The sequence below is a fragment of the Arachis stenosperma genome, chromosome 6, assembly GCF_014773155.1.
Source record: "Arachis stenosperma cultivar V10309 chromosome 6, arast.V10309.gnm1.PFL2, whole genome shotgun sequence".
Lineage (NCBI taxonomy): Eukaryota > Viridiplantae > Streptophyta > Magnoliopsida > Fabales > Fabaceae > Arachis > Arachis stenosperma.
Genome location: NC_080382.1, coordinates 45527980 through 45542569, shown reverse-complemented (window position 1 = coordinate 45542569; position 14590 = coordinate 45527980).

Below are 14590 nucleotides of genomic sequence, written 5' to 3'. Positions count from 1 at the left end.
AACAGTTGTCCTGAGGATTCAAGTTCATGCATAAGAAACCATGCTTTATTAGATGCAAAGCAAAACAATAAAGAGTAAGGATACTAAAACATGGGTTGCCTCCCATGAAGCGCTTCTTTAACGTCACTAGCTTGACGGTTGTCCCTTGTTAGGGTGGATTGTAGTGCTTGATGTCCTCTCCTCTTACTATGGAAACATCCCCATTTGATTCCTTCATGATTTCCAAATGTTCCATAGAAAGAACTTTCCTGATTGTGAACACTTGAGGGAGCTGGGAAGGAATAGGTTTGAGGCCAGGTGGGATTGGCAGATAATGACTTGATATCACTTTATCTCCCAAAGAGAAACCTTCAGTGGGAATTTTCTTGTTTCTCCATCCTCTTGGCAATTTCTTTACAATTCTTCCCTCTCTCTTGAGGATTTCTTCATTGACCCTTATGCTAGCAGGACCCTTCTGATTTGTTTCTATTGATTCTTGTGGCTTTAACTCTTGTAATTCTTGTTTGCCTTCAAAGGATTGTTTTAGAGTTTCAGCTGCTGAATTGCTTTCCTCCAAGCACAGATTGCTACTATCATCCTTAGGCTTTTCAGGTTCTGGTTCAGACTCAGATGCAGGTTTAAAAACATGGAAAATGAGCTGTTCATCATGTACTCTCAAAATTAGCTCTCCTTGTTCTATATCTATGAGCGCTCTGGCAGTGGCTAGAAATGGCCTTCCCAGGATGATAGGGTGTAGGTAGCTTTCCTCCATGTCCAAAATGACAAAGTCTGTGGGGAAAAAATAATTTTCCACTTTCACCAGCACATTCTCAACTACCCCTTCAGCTTGCTTTTGAGTTTTGTCAGCCAGTTGTATGATTACATCAGTGGATCTCACCTCATTCAGTTGTAGCCTCCTCATAAGAGTCAGAGGCATCACATTTATGCTAGCTCCTAGATCACAGAATCCTCTGTCAATTTTTGTTTCCCCTATGATGCAGGGGATATGAAAACTTCCTGGGTCTGTTTTCTTGGAGACCATATCCTTCTTGATGAGTGCACTGCATTCTTTGTTCATTATTACAGTTTGTCCTCCCTTCAAAACTCTTTTCTTGCTCAGCAATTCCTTCAAATACTTGATATGTGTAGGCATCTGCTGGAGGATCTCAAGAAAGGGAATATTGATGTGGAGAGACTTAAATGTCTCTAAGAACCTTGAATATGTTTTCCCTTTTTCACCTCCTCCTAACCTCTGAGGAAATGGTGCTTTTGGTTGGTATGTTCCCAGCATGCCTTCCTTTTGCATTTTCTTGGCTTGCTCAGTTTCACTTTCCTGCTTAGCTTCCTCCACACCTTCTTTCAAGATTTCTGGCTCCTTTTCTGAGGGTTTGATTCCTTCTTCTTCTGAGACTTCCTTCAATATGGTGATGGCCTTGCATTCTTCCCATCTTACTCCCTTTTGTTCCCCCTTAGGATTCTTTTCAGTGTCACTAGGGAACACTGCAGTTGACTTGGGGGCCTGTTGAGATAGCTCTCCTACTCGAGACTCCATCCACTTGAGTTTTTCACCATGGCTTCTTAAGGTCGATCTCACATCTTCCCTAAAGCTTTTCAACTCATTTATGTCCTGACCCATGTTTGCAAGCTTTCCTTCTATCCTGTCTAATTGATCTTGAAATTGTTGGTTCGAATTAGGTTGGGCAGGTTGATTATTTTAGCCATGATATGGTGGTTGGGAGTAAGCGTTTTGTGTGGCTTGGTATGATCTTTGGTTGGAGTTTTGGTATGTGGAATTGTTATGTTGGTTGTGGTTGTAAGGTTTGTGGTTTTGTGGTTGGGTTTGCTGGTTTCCCCACCCAAAGTTTGGGTGGTTTTTCCATCCTGGGTTGTAAGTGTTGGAATGTGGATCATATGATTGCCTTTGTTGATTTCCCACATAATTGGCCTCTTCCCAATCACCTCCTTCAATGCTTACTTCCTCTTGATCTTGTGTGTGTATTGCAGCCACTTGCTTTGTGTCTAATTTCCTGGTGAGCTCTGCTAGTTGCTTGGCAAACACCTTGTTTTGGGCTAGAATTGTATCAACATGGTTCAGCTCCATGACTCCCTTAGTGTTGTGTCTCTCTGAAGCATAGTAGTACTCATTCTCAGCCACTGTCTCAATCACTTCAATGGCTTCTTCCACAGTCTTTTTCCTGTTCAATGAACCTCCTGATGAATGGTCTACAGCCTTCCTTGATTCATAAGAAAGTCCATCATAGAAAATATGCAATTGCACCCAGTCAGGGAACATGTTGGGTGGACATTTCCTTGTCAATTCTTTGAACCTCTCCCATGCCTCGTAGAGCGTCTCACCATCTTGTTGTCTAAAAGTTTGAACCTCAGATCGAAGCCTATTGACCTTTTGTAGGGGGTAGAAACGTGCCAGAAACTTGCTCTCCACCTCATCCCAGGTTGTTAGGCTGTCCCTTGGAAATGATTCTAGCCACTTAGCTGCCTTGTCCCTAAGTGAAAATGGGAACAAGAGCAGTTTATAGGCATCTTCCTGGACTCCATTGAACTTCACAGTGTCGTAAATTCTCAGGAATTTGGTGAGATGTTGGTTTGGATCTTCATTAGCACTCCCACCAAATGAACAATGGTTCTCCACCAGTGATATTAACTGTGGTTTGAGTTCAAAATTATTGGCCTGAATGGGTGGTTTCTGAATGCTACTACCATAATTCCCAGAGGTTGGGTTTATGTATGAACCAAGAACCCTCCTCTCAGGAATGGCATTGTTTCCATCAGCCCTCTCATGGTTGTGAAATTCTCTATCCATGTTGAGATCTAGAGCTTCCTCAAAGTTGTCCTCAGATTCTCCTTCAGATTCTTCTTCTCCCAGTACTCTCTTCCCTCTTGCTTCCCTTCTAAGTCTATGAAGGGTCCTCTCTGGTTCGGTATATGGAGGAGTTGATATTTCTCCTCTCCTACCTGTCATACACGAACACACCACAAGCAGCAAACAAGTGGAATACTCTTGGTTAATGGAAGAGTATGGTTAGAGCAGTTGAGGAATTAATTCAAATAGTTAGTGGGTCAGTGAGTTAGTTGCTTGAATTGAAAGGCATAAGAAAGAAAAAGCAAGTAACAGAGTGCAGAAATTCAAAATTCAACAAGTAACTTGAACTAAATTAACAAAACAAGAAAAATGCTCAATCTAGTTAACTTCCAATTTGAGAATTGTCAATCGAAAACCAATCCCCGGCAACGGCGCCATAAACTTGATGTGCATAAAGTTGATATGCTACGATTTAGGAAATTGCACGAGCGGCAAAATTCCTTCCGGCAAGTGCACCGGTTATCGTCAAGTAAAAACTCACAATAGAGTGAGGTCGAATCCCACAAGGATTGGTTGAATGAGCAATTCGAATTAGAAGTTTGTTTAGTTGAGCGGAATCAATTTTTGGATGTGAATTTGCATAAAATAAATGTGGCAGGAAACGTAAATTGCAAGGAATTGAAATTGCATAAACTTAAATTGCGAGAATTAAGGTGCGAGAAAGTAAATTGCTGAAAGTAAAGGGAATTGGGGAGATTGCATGAATTGAAATTTGCAGAATGTAAATAGAAAGTGTAGATCAGAAAGAGGGGTTCATTGGGGTCAGGAGATATTGAAATCTCCGAATCAAAATATTTTCATCTCTTCCTCAACCAATGCATTCATTGAATCTTGCTTGGCAATCTTATATGATTGGATCCCAATTCCTTGGCTCACCAATTCTCTCTAAAAACAAACAAATTCCCAATCCCTTGGTTTAAATGTTCATAAGAAGAGATGATGCTCGATCACTGATTATACCACACAGTTTCATGAACCACAATTTGGTAGGATTACATGTCACAATATCCATCCAAACCCCAATCCAATTCACTGTGAGAAAGCTTCTCTAGCATGAATCCATCATTCCTTTCCCAAGGTTCCGAAGGATTCCAATTATGGGTAGTTTCTTTCCCAAGACAACTACCCAATGGAATTAGATCGAGAAGCTTTCTAACAAAATTCAAGAGAAAAGATTGAAGAAGAAGATAAAAACTATTATTGATTCATTGAATTACAATAGAGCTCCCTAACCCAATGAAAGGGGTTTAGTGAGTCATAGCTCTGAATTCAATTACAAAATATAGCAAAATGATCAAAAGTTCTAAAGTGTCCAAAAGTCCCTTACTAACTTCAATTCTATCCTATTTATACACTTTCTAAATTGAGCTTCTGTTGAGTTTCTTGGGCTTTGAGGCTTTTTCTTGAATTCCTTTTGCCTTGGGTTTATGATCCATAATCCTGATGAGGCTGTGATCCAATTCTGTAACATTCATTGAGCAATTTTAGTGATAAACAAGTAATGACACAAGACTCAACAAATTGAAGTTCCAGACTCATCAATTCTTCCGGCCCAATCCCATAAACCATGATATTCAATTGGGTTTCATACCATAATACGTTTAAGTTGAACTTTGTGCTCAAAAGCTAACTTAAACTTCAATATATTTGGCCCAGAAACCCTTTCAAAAAGTGGCGTTTAAGTTGAAGTTTAAGTTTCAGTTTAAGGTTAAACTGAAACTTAAACGTGGAAATGGAAGAAAGCAACTATGGGTTGTGGTATGGTCGAACACGTTTAAGCTTTAGTTTAAGGTTAAACTAAAGCTTAAACGTGGAATTGAAGAAAGCAACCCTGGAGGCAATTTGAGTCGAACACGTTTAACCTCCAGTTTGAGGTTAAACTGGAGGTTAAACGTGGAAAATGAGAAAGCAACCCTGGAGGCAATTTGTGGTCGAACACGTTTAACCTCCAGTTTAAGGTTAAACTGGAGGTTAAACGTGGGAATGAAGAAACTAGCCCAGGAGTGTGAATGGGTCGAACACGTTTAACCTCCAGTTTAAGGTTAAACTGGAGGTTAAACGTGGGAATGAAGAAGATAGCCCAGGAGTGTGAATGTCGAACACGTTTAAGCTCCAGTTTGAGGTCAAACTGGAGCTTAAACGTGGAAATGGCTTCCTGGTGCATAATGTGGTTCGAACACGTTTAACCTCCAGTTTGAGGTCAAACTGGAGGTTAAACGTGGAAATACTCCCTTGGTGCCATTCTCATTCTGGCGTTTAACCTTCAGTTTAAGGTTAAACTGGAGGTTAAACGCCAGTTTCCTCTTTTCTCAGCTTTCATGATTCTGGCGTTTAACCTTCAGTTTAACCTTAAACTGAAGGTTAAACGCCACTTTCAGCTTTGATGCATTTCTTATTCTGGCGTTTAACTTCCAGTTTAAGATTAAACTGGAGGTTAAACGCCAGTTATAGCATTATGTGGCTTGGCACATGTGATCTTCAAGCTTCCTTTATTAATTTTGTTGCTTCTTTGCCTAGCCTCTTCTTCCCTGAAATCATCCAAACCATTGCATCAAAGTCTTGCAAAATTTCATGAGAAATTATCCATTCATAGCACTCAAGTAATATAACCAAAAACTCATGGAATTTGCATCAAAATTACACATGTTTGGATGATTCATTACTTTGTTGTTCATTTAACCATTCTTGGTTACTTTAAGCTCAAGAAAATGCATAAAACAACTAAAACTAACAGAAAAATGCTAGTGAAACTAGCCTAAGATGCCTTGGCATCAATAACCAACTCAAAAGGTGTCTGTTCCGAGGGTTATCTGAAACCGTAGGTCGATCTCGGATGAGATCTTCTGTTCTGGTCGGAGCTGTTGTGCCCGACCTGTTGGACTTTATGGTGGTGCTGATCCATTGTCCTCGGAGGGTGGGGGGTACCTGCAAGGGACTTCGATGCTTAAGTTAGCAAGGGTATTAAGCAGGTATTGAGTAGAATCCGAGTATGAGTTATACCTGGGTGCTCCAGTGTATTTATAATGGTGTAGAGAGACCTTCCTTAGATAAGATAAGTTAGTTATCTTATCTTTATCTTCGAGCGAAGTCATCTTATCTTTAAGGAAACCGCCTTTATCTCTATAGGCTTGGGTTGCCCTTAGATTCAGGTCATGTTCCGCTGTTTGGACCCTTTGTTGGGCTTTCCTGGAAGTTTGGCCGAGCTCTTTGAGAAGAGGTCGGGTTGCCCTGACCTAAGGAGGTCGATCACTTTGTCGGTAGAACATCCCGGGTCGGACAGCTCGACCCAAGATATGAACAGTGCCCCTGCTCGAGCTCGGTCTTCCTTTTGAGGTTGGGTCTTTAGTTTTAAGACTTTTGATCCTTCTCAGGTGAAGTCGAACTCGAGCATTTTGTCGCTTTTGTCATTGTAGGGTTCCGTTTTTGAATGCAGAACGTTTCGCTTCCTTTGAAAACGTGCGCTTTTGGATTAGCATCCTGGCTTTGGGAATGTGCGAGGGTTTTTAATGCCCCATTAATTGGTTTTTGATGCTCCATTTCTCTTGGCTTTTATTTTGAAATTTACTCTCAAAAAATGTTTTTCTCCTCTCTTGCTTTTGCTGTGACTTCCCTTTTTCTCCTCTCCTTCTATTTTCTTTTGAAAACTCACGTTTCTTGGTGTTTCTTCTTGCAACGTTTGTTTGGCGATCGTAAGTGCTTTCGACGGCAATTTCTGGCCTCCTCGTCTTCAACCTTCTTGCGTGTTCTTCTCCTTTCTCAGGTTGGTTTTGCTTTCCCTTCACCGTTTATTTCTGCTGTGTTGTGTTTGATTTTGAAGCTTTGATTTTGACTGAGTGCATGTTGGAAAGCTTGAATTTTTATCGCGCCTGGTTTGTTACTGTGATGCATGATTTTTTCCTTTTCACCTTACGTATGCTTCTGAGTGTATTTTTCAGGTTTGGCTCTTTAGGGCTTTGTATGCTACTGCTGATTTCTGAACTGTTGTAGCCTTTTCTTTTGGCGGCTCGTTTGATCTTCTTCGCGTTTGTTTTTCTTGGAAAGGGTTTCTCTTTTTTTTCTTGCTACGGATTTCTGTTGAGACACTAGTCTTGTAGATTTTCCTGAATCTTTATTCCCTGATTGCCTCCAAAGGATGCCCCTGGACCTTGGGTTGTGTCCTGGGGTTTTCCTTTTTATCTGATGTACTGCGCTGGATTGTGCTGTCCGAGTTGTTTTGATTTCGTCTGGGATGTATTAACCTTTTTAGTAATCCAATCTTTTTCTTGTTTGTAGGACTAGTTGGCCATGTCTTCCCGAAAAAATATTGTCGAGGCATCTCCTATGGTTCCCGAAGGGATGTCCGATTGGCTGGACTCTCTTGTCTTGCTGTGTGTTTCTTTAGCTGATTCTGAATTTTGTGTGACGCTTAGAATGCATCATCATGTGTGTGTTTCTTTAGCTAATTCTGAATTTTGTGTGACGCTTAGAAGGCACCATTGTGTCTGTAGCAGTAAGGATCAGGAGAGCAATTACGAGTTAGTAGCACCTGATTCTGGTGATAGAGTTTGCTTCCCAGTCCTGACCGAGGGGGAGCGTCCCTTCTTCTATGCTTATGACTTCTTTTTTAGCAAAATGAACATCACCTTTCCTTTTACCTCTTTTGAGACTAACCTGTTATGGTCTTGTAACGTAGCCCCTTCGCAGCTCCATCCGAATTCATAGGGTTTCATCAAGATATTTCAGCTTGTTTGTCAAGAATTTGATGTTACACCTTCTAAAACTCTTTTTCTATATCTTTTCGTGTTGACCAAGCCTGGGACTACCAAGAAGAAGGCTTCTTGGATTTCTTTTAGGTCTGCCCAGGGGCATAAGGTTTTTTCCATGTATGACGAATCTTTCCGGGATTTTAAGAATTACTTCTTTAAGGTCCGGGCTGTTGAAGGAGCCCGGCCTTTCTTTCTGGATGAAAATAACGAACTCTGCTTTCCCTTAGAGTGGCAGAGGAACATAGTGGTATCCCGATATACTTGGGAGATGTTGGACGAGGTTGAGCAGGCCTTTGTGAATGTCTTGGAGGATATTTGGGGGGAACCTCCTCATTTGGATACTAAAAAATCTTTGGGAGACCCGTCCCTTATTCGAACTGCTTTGGGTATTGCTTTGATATATTTTGTTTCTTGTTTTTCTCCTACTTTCTTCCCAGTATGATAAGTTGTTGTTTTCCATTTTTTAGAGATGGCCAAGAATAATGATGCAATGAAGGCCTTCAAGAAGGCGAGGAAAGTTACTGCAGCTCAAAACACCTCGGCCCGTGTAGATAGGGAATGGACTTCTCAGGTCCCATTGAAGCCGTTTGTGCCGAGCTCTCCTGGCCCAAGGAGAATGATCCCTACACCTCGGGTCTGTTTAGTGGATCCCCCACAATCTTCTACTGCGGCTGTGGTTTCTTCTTCGGCCGTTCCTCCTCCTAAAAGACCTCGAACCGTCGAACCTTTCAATCTGGATGCCCCGGATTTTGACCCTGTTGGCTTTGTGGACCAGCAGATCGCACCTTATGGTGCCCTCTCTATGGATGATGTATCTCTCTTTCATCACCTAGATTTCATAACTCAGAGTAGCGTTAAGATGGCTCATATGGGAGCTGCTTTGTATCGGACTGCTCAAAATCTTCCTCTGCATGCTACCAAAGCCTTTATGGAGGAAGCTAAGCGAGAGTTTGATCGGATGAAGGGTATGAAGGAGGAGTTTGAAGTGGAGGTGACTAAACTGAAGAAGGAGTTGGAGGTGGAGAAGGCTAGTTCCCTTGCTTTGGTAGCTTCTGTGCGGTTGGCTGAGGACACAACCTTGAGACACAAAGAAAGCTATGTCACGTCCTACCGAAAAGTGATGCATCTTCGGGAGGAGTTAGAGTCGGCCCGGGTTGATTATTCCGAGCTCTAGGGTCACCTTGTGGGCAGCGTAACTGCTGCTTAAGAAAATCTAAAAGAGTAGGTCCGGGTTCTTGCCCTAGAGGTCGACCTTGCTATGTTTAGTTTGGATAATGTCGTGAAGGATGGAAAGATCGTTCCCGATGATCTTGATGATGATGATGTTGAGCCTCCCTCTGAGCCTGCTGCCAAAGCTTCTGTTGTGTCGGCCTCTTTAGCTCCTGTTTGTCCTGACGTAGATCCTGATTGTCAGATATTAAATCGGGATGACGGGACAGTGGACGCAGTGCCTCTCCAAACTCGCCCTCCTTCACCCCGTGCTGATGCTGCCGAGAAGCCTTCGGGTGCTTAATTGATTTCTGTAATTACTTTGTGTAGATAGCCCGGTTTGTGGGCTTTTGAACTCTTTATTTTGTTGACTTTTGACACCTTTTTAGTTGCTGGTTTTAGCAACTTTATTTTGATAATCAAAATAGTTTCCCGGCTTTGTAGGCTGAATTTGTTGGCCTTTGAAGCTGGCTATTATTACGACTTTCTGTTTTTATATCATATCTGTTTGCGCCTGTCTTGGTATCTTCGTAGTCTTTGAGAGTATTGGGGTGATCGGCTTGATTCCTTTGCCTGACGCTGCTTTAAACAATTTTAAACTTTTGTTCAGTTCTTCGTTAGAAATTATAATACTGAGATTGCTGATCTCTTCAACTTGGTTTTTGTCCGAGTTGTTTGTTTGTAACCCTCCTTTTTGGACTTTACTTAGGTCTCTTCCAGGGGTAGCTTTATCATGTCGGATCCTGTCGAGTTACTTGGTAATCCTCTTTCTTGGACCTTGTTCAGGTCTCATTCAGGGATTACCTTTTGTAACTTTATATCTTGGGCCAACTTCATCATGTCGGGCCTTGTCGAGTTACTTGGTAATCCTCTTTCTTGGACCTTTTCAGGTCTCTTTCAGGGATTACCTTTTGTAACTTTATATCTTGGGCCGACTTCATCATGTCGGGCCTTGTCGAGTTACTTGGTAATCCTCTTTCTTGGACCTTGTTCAGGTCTCTTTCAGGGATACCTTTTGTAACTTTATATCTTGGGCCGACTTCATCATGTCGGGCTTTGTCGAGTTACTTGGTAATCCTCTTTCTTGGACCTTGTTCAGGTCTCTTTCAGGGATTACCTTTTGTAACTTTTTCGTAGGAGTCCGACCTCATCATGTCGGGCTCTTCTAAGTTATAGTAATCCTCTTTTATAGGGTTGGCCAGACCTCTTTTCAGGGCTTTTCTTATAACTTGGGTTGTTGTGGCTGGTCCGACTTCTTTATGCCGGCCAGTCTTCAAGTTATTTTATAGCAATCAATTTTATTAGGACCTCGTCAGGTCCTTTCTATGGATCACTTTCTATAACTTCTTGCATTATTCTGTTTTCATCTTTGCCGATTTCGTAGAGCTCGGGTTTTAACCTTCGGTTGGTCGACCTTTTAATGAATTTGGTTTTCATTTTTGGTCTTTATTGTGATCGCACAGTGAATTTGGTTTTCTCTTTTTGTCGATCTGTAGCTTTATAATCGGGCGATGAATGTTTCGGAATAATGCGGCTTGAGCATTTGTAGAAAATCTGAACAGATTTTATTAAAAGAAAATGTAAATATATACATGCGGGGGTTAATTTCCTAGTTCGGGTGATTTGTAGGTCTTGGTCTTGGCGCCTCGTTAAAAAACCTTTTCAGAAAAAAGAGTGTGCCTTGTCCCAAGGTCCTTTATCATCTCTAACTATAGTACCTTCTTAAGTTGCAGGTGTGCCATGACCTAGGAAGCTCTCTCCCGTCAAGTTCGAAAAGCCTGTAGTAGCCATTTCCTAGCACCTCTATGACTCGGTAGGATCCTTTCCAGTTTGCTGTCAGCTTTCCTTCTCCAGGTCGAGTTGTTCTAATGTCGTTTCGGATTAGAATGTGGTCGTCCTCAGCAAAGGCTCGCTGTATTACCTTTCGATTGTGTCTGGAAGCCATTCGTCATTTTAATGCCTCTTCCCTTATCCGAGCTCTTTCTTGGATTTCCAGAAGTAGGTTGAGCTCTTCCCTTGGAAGTTGGGAGTTGGCTTCTTTGCTATAGTGGATCACTCTAAGCGACCTTTCTTCAATCTCTACTGGGATCATTGCCTCCATTCCATATGCTAATCGGAAGGGTGATTCCTTTGTGGTGGAATGTGGCGTTGTTCGGTATGCCCATAAAACCTGTGGGAGTTCCTCGGCCCAGGCTCCCTTTGCATCTTGTAACCTCCACTTCAGCCCAGCCAGTATGACTTTGTTGGCAGCTTCAGCTTGTCCATTGGCTTGGGGATGTTCAACAGAGGTGAATTGTTGTCTTATATTCAAGTCGCCTGCTAACTTTCTAAAGCCTGCATCTGTGAACTGAGTACCATTGTCTGTGGTGATGAAGTATGGAACCCCAAACCTTGTGACGATGTTTCTATATAGGAATTTTTGACTTCTTTGAGCAGTGGCGTTAGCTAAGGGTTCTGCCTCAATCCACTTTGTGAAGTAGTCTATTCCCACTATGAGGAATTTGACTTGTCCCGATCCTTGAGGAAAGGGTCCGAGAAGATCGAGTCCCCATTTCGCGAACGGCCAAGGTGAGGTCACGCTGATGAGTTCCTCTAGTGGGGAGATATGAAAGTTGGCATGTTTCTGACATGATGAACATGTCTTTACAAATTCTACAGCTTCTTTTTGTAGAGTTGGTCAATAAAATCCTGCCCGAAGTACCTTTTTGGCTAGTGCCTGCGCTTCGAGGTGATTGCCACAAATGCCACTGTGTACTTCTTCTAGAACTTCCTTTGTGTTGGGAGTCGGTACACATTTTAATAATGGTATCAAAATCCCTCTTTTGTATAGAATGTTGTTTATGATAGTGTATTATTGTGCCTCCCGTTTTAACCTCTTTGCCTCCTTTTCTTCTGCGGGGGAGTGCTTCTATTTTGAGGTAGTTTATTATGGGAGTCATCCGTCCTTGATCCTGTCCTGTTATAGTCATGACTTTTTCTTCTTCTGAGATTGACAGATTTTGCAGAATTTCTTGGATGAGGCTTCTATTGTTGCCCCCTGGTTTGGTGCTGGCTAGTTTTGAGAGTGCGTCATCTCGGGTATTCTGTTCTCGGGGTATGTGACGGATCTCATATTCTCCGAGTTGTCCGAGTTGTTCCTTGGTTTTGTCTAAGTACTTTTTCATAATGGGGTCTTTGGCTTGGTAGCTTCCTGCTATTTGTGAAGTAACTACCTGTGAGTCACTGAAGATGATAAGTTTTTGAGTTCCAACCTCCCTAGCCAGCTTCAAACCAGCTAGTAGTGCCTCATATTCCGCCTGATTGTTTGAGGCAGGGAACTCGAATTTGAGGGAGAGTTCGATTTGGGTTCGCTGGTCGCTTTCAATTATCACATCCGCGCCGCTTCCCATTTTGTTTGAGGAACCATCCACATAGAGATTCCATTCTGTGGGGATCTCCGGTGTGTCCGTGAATTCCGCAATGAAGTCGGCCAGATATTGTGATTTGATGGCCGTCCGAGCTTCGTATTGAAGATTGAATTTGGACAACTCGACTGCCCATTGCAACATTCTGCCCGCCAAGTCTGTTTTCTGTAAGATTTCTTTTATGGGCTGGTTGGTCCGAATTTTAATGGTGTGGGCTTGAAAGTATGGGCGAAGTCGTCGTGATGTTAGTATGAGAGCATAAGCAAATTTTTCTATTTTCTGATAGTTCAGCTCGGATCCTTGTAATACTTTGCTGATGAAGTATACGGGCTGTTGCCCGCTGTCGTCTTCTCGGACTAGCGCTGAGGCTACCGCTCGACTTCCTACTGCGAGGTATAATATGAGTGGTTCTCCTTCCTGTGGCTGAGTTAGGATAGGTGGCTGTCCTAGGAACTTTTTGAAATCTTGGAAGGCCTGCTCGCACTCCGTTGTCCATTCGAACTTCTTTCCTTTTCTTAGAGTAGCGTAGGAGGGAAGAGATCTTATTGCCGATCCGGCTAAAAATCTGGACAAGGCTGCTAACCTCCCATTGAGTTGTTGCACCTCTTTGATACAAGTCGGACTTTTCATGTCGAGTATGGCCCTGCATTTGTCCGGATTTGCCTCGATTCCTCTCTGTGTAATCATAAAACCTAGGAATTTACCAGCTTCTACTGCGAAGGTGCATTTTGCGGGATTGAGTCGCATGCCATGTCGTCTTATAGTGTTGAATACTTGTGTCAGGTTAGATAATAACATCTCTTCGTTTTGCGTCTTTACTAGCATGTCGTCCACGTAGACTTCCATGACTTTTCCGATGTGATCCGAAAAAATCTTGTTCATTAATCTTTGGTAAGTGGCTCCCGCGTTTTTAAGACCGAAGGGCATGACGATGTAGCAGTAATTTGCCTTTGGAGTTAAAAATGAGGTTTTTTCTTGGTCGGGTGGGTACATTGGGATTTGGTTATATCCCGAGTATGCGTCTATAAAGGAGAGGTATTTATATCCGGAAGAGGCATCTACCAGTGCGTCGATGCTTGAGAGTGGATAAGGATATTTTAGGCAGGGTGTTGAGATCGGTATAGTCAGTGCACATTCGCCACTTCCCGTTTGACTTTTTTACCAATACGACATTAGCAAGCCATAGCGGGTATTTGACTTCTCTTATGAAACTTGCTTCCAGTAGAGCTCGCACCTGTTCTTCCACAGCTTGAGAGTGTTCTGGTCCTAGCTTTCTACGCCTTTGTTGTACCGGCCGAGATCCTGGGTAGATTGCTAGCTTGTGGCACATTAGCTTGGGATCTATGCGTGGCATGTCTGTGGCCTTCCACGCAAAGAGGTCAACGTTGTCTCGTAGAAATTGTATGAGTGATTCTTTTATGTCTCCTTTCAGGAGTGTGCCGATATTGGTCGTTTGGTCCGGGGTATCCCCGATCTAGATTTTCTCTATTTCACCTTCAGGTTATGGGCAGAGCTCTTCCCGCCTCTAAACTCCACCGAGCTCAATTGTGTGGAATTCTTCTCCTCTGCCTCTGAGGTTTAGACTTTCGTTGTAACAGCGGCGCGCCATCTTCTGATATGCTTTTATTGTAGCTATCCCTCTTGCAGTTGGGAACTTCATGCATAGATGCAGAGTCGAGACTATTGCGCTGAGCTGATTTAACGTTGTCCGACCTATTAGGGCATTGTAGGCTGAACTTACGTCGACTACAATATAATCTATTTTGAGTGTTCTTGACTGACTTCCTTTTCTGAAAGTTGTGTGGAGCGAGATGTATCCCATCGGTTGAACTGGGGTATCTCCTAGCCCGAACAGGTTGTTCAGATATGCTCTGAGTTCTTTTTCTTCCAGGCCGAGTTTGTCGAAGGCAGTTTTGAATAAGATATCGGCGGAGCTCCCCTGGTCTATCAACGTGCGGTGAAGATTTGCGTTTGCCAGTATAATAGTGATGACCATGGGATCGTCATGCCCTGATACGATGCCAGATGTGTCTTCCTTGGTAAAAGTAATCGCCGGCATGTCGGGTACTTCCTCCTTTCCTTTCCTGCGACATGATATATGTCTTTGAGATGTCTTTTGCGAGATGATTTGGAGATTCCTCCCCTAGAAAATCTGCCGTGTATCATGTGGACATGTCTTTCTGGCGTTCAAGATGATCGTGCGGTTGGTCCGACATCTTCTGCTCTTCTTCTTTTTCTTTGCTCATCGTCATGGGTGGCCAGATATCGATCTAGCTTTCCTTCTCGTAGGAGCTTTTCTATGACATTTTTTAAGTTGAAACACTCATTGGTGGAGTGCTCGCGGATCCGATGGTATTCACAATATTCGGCCC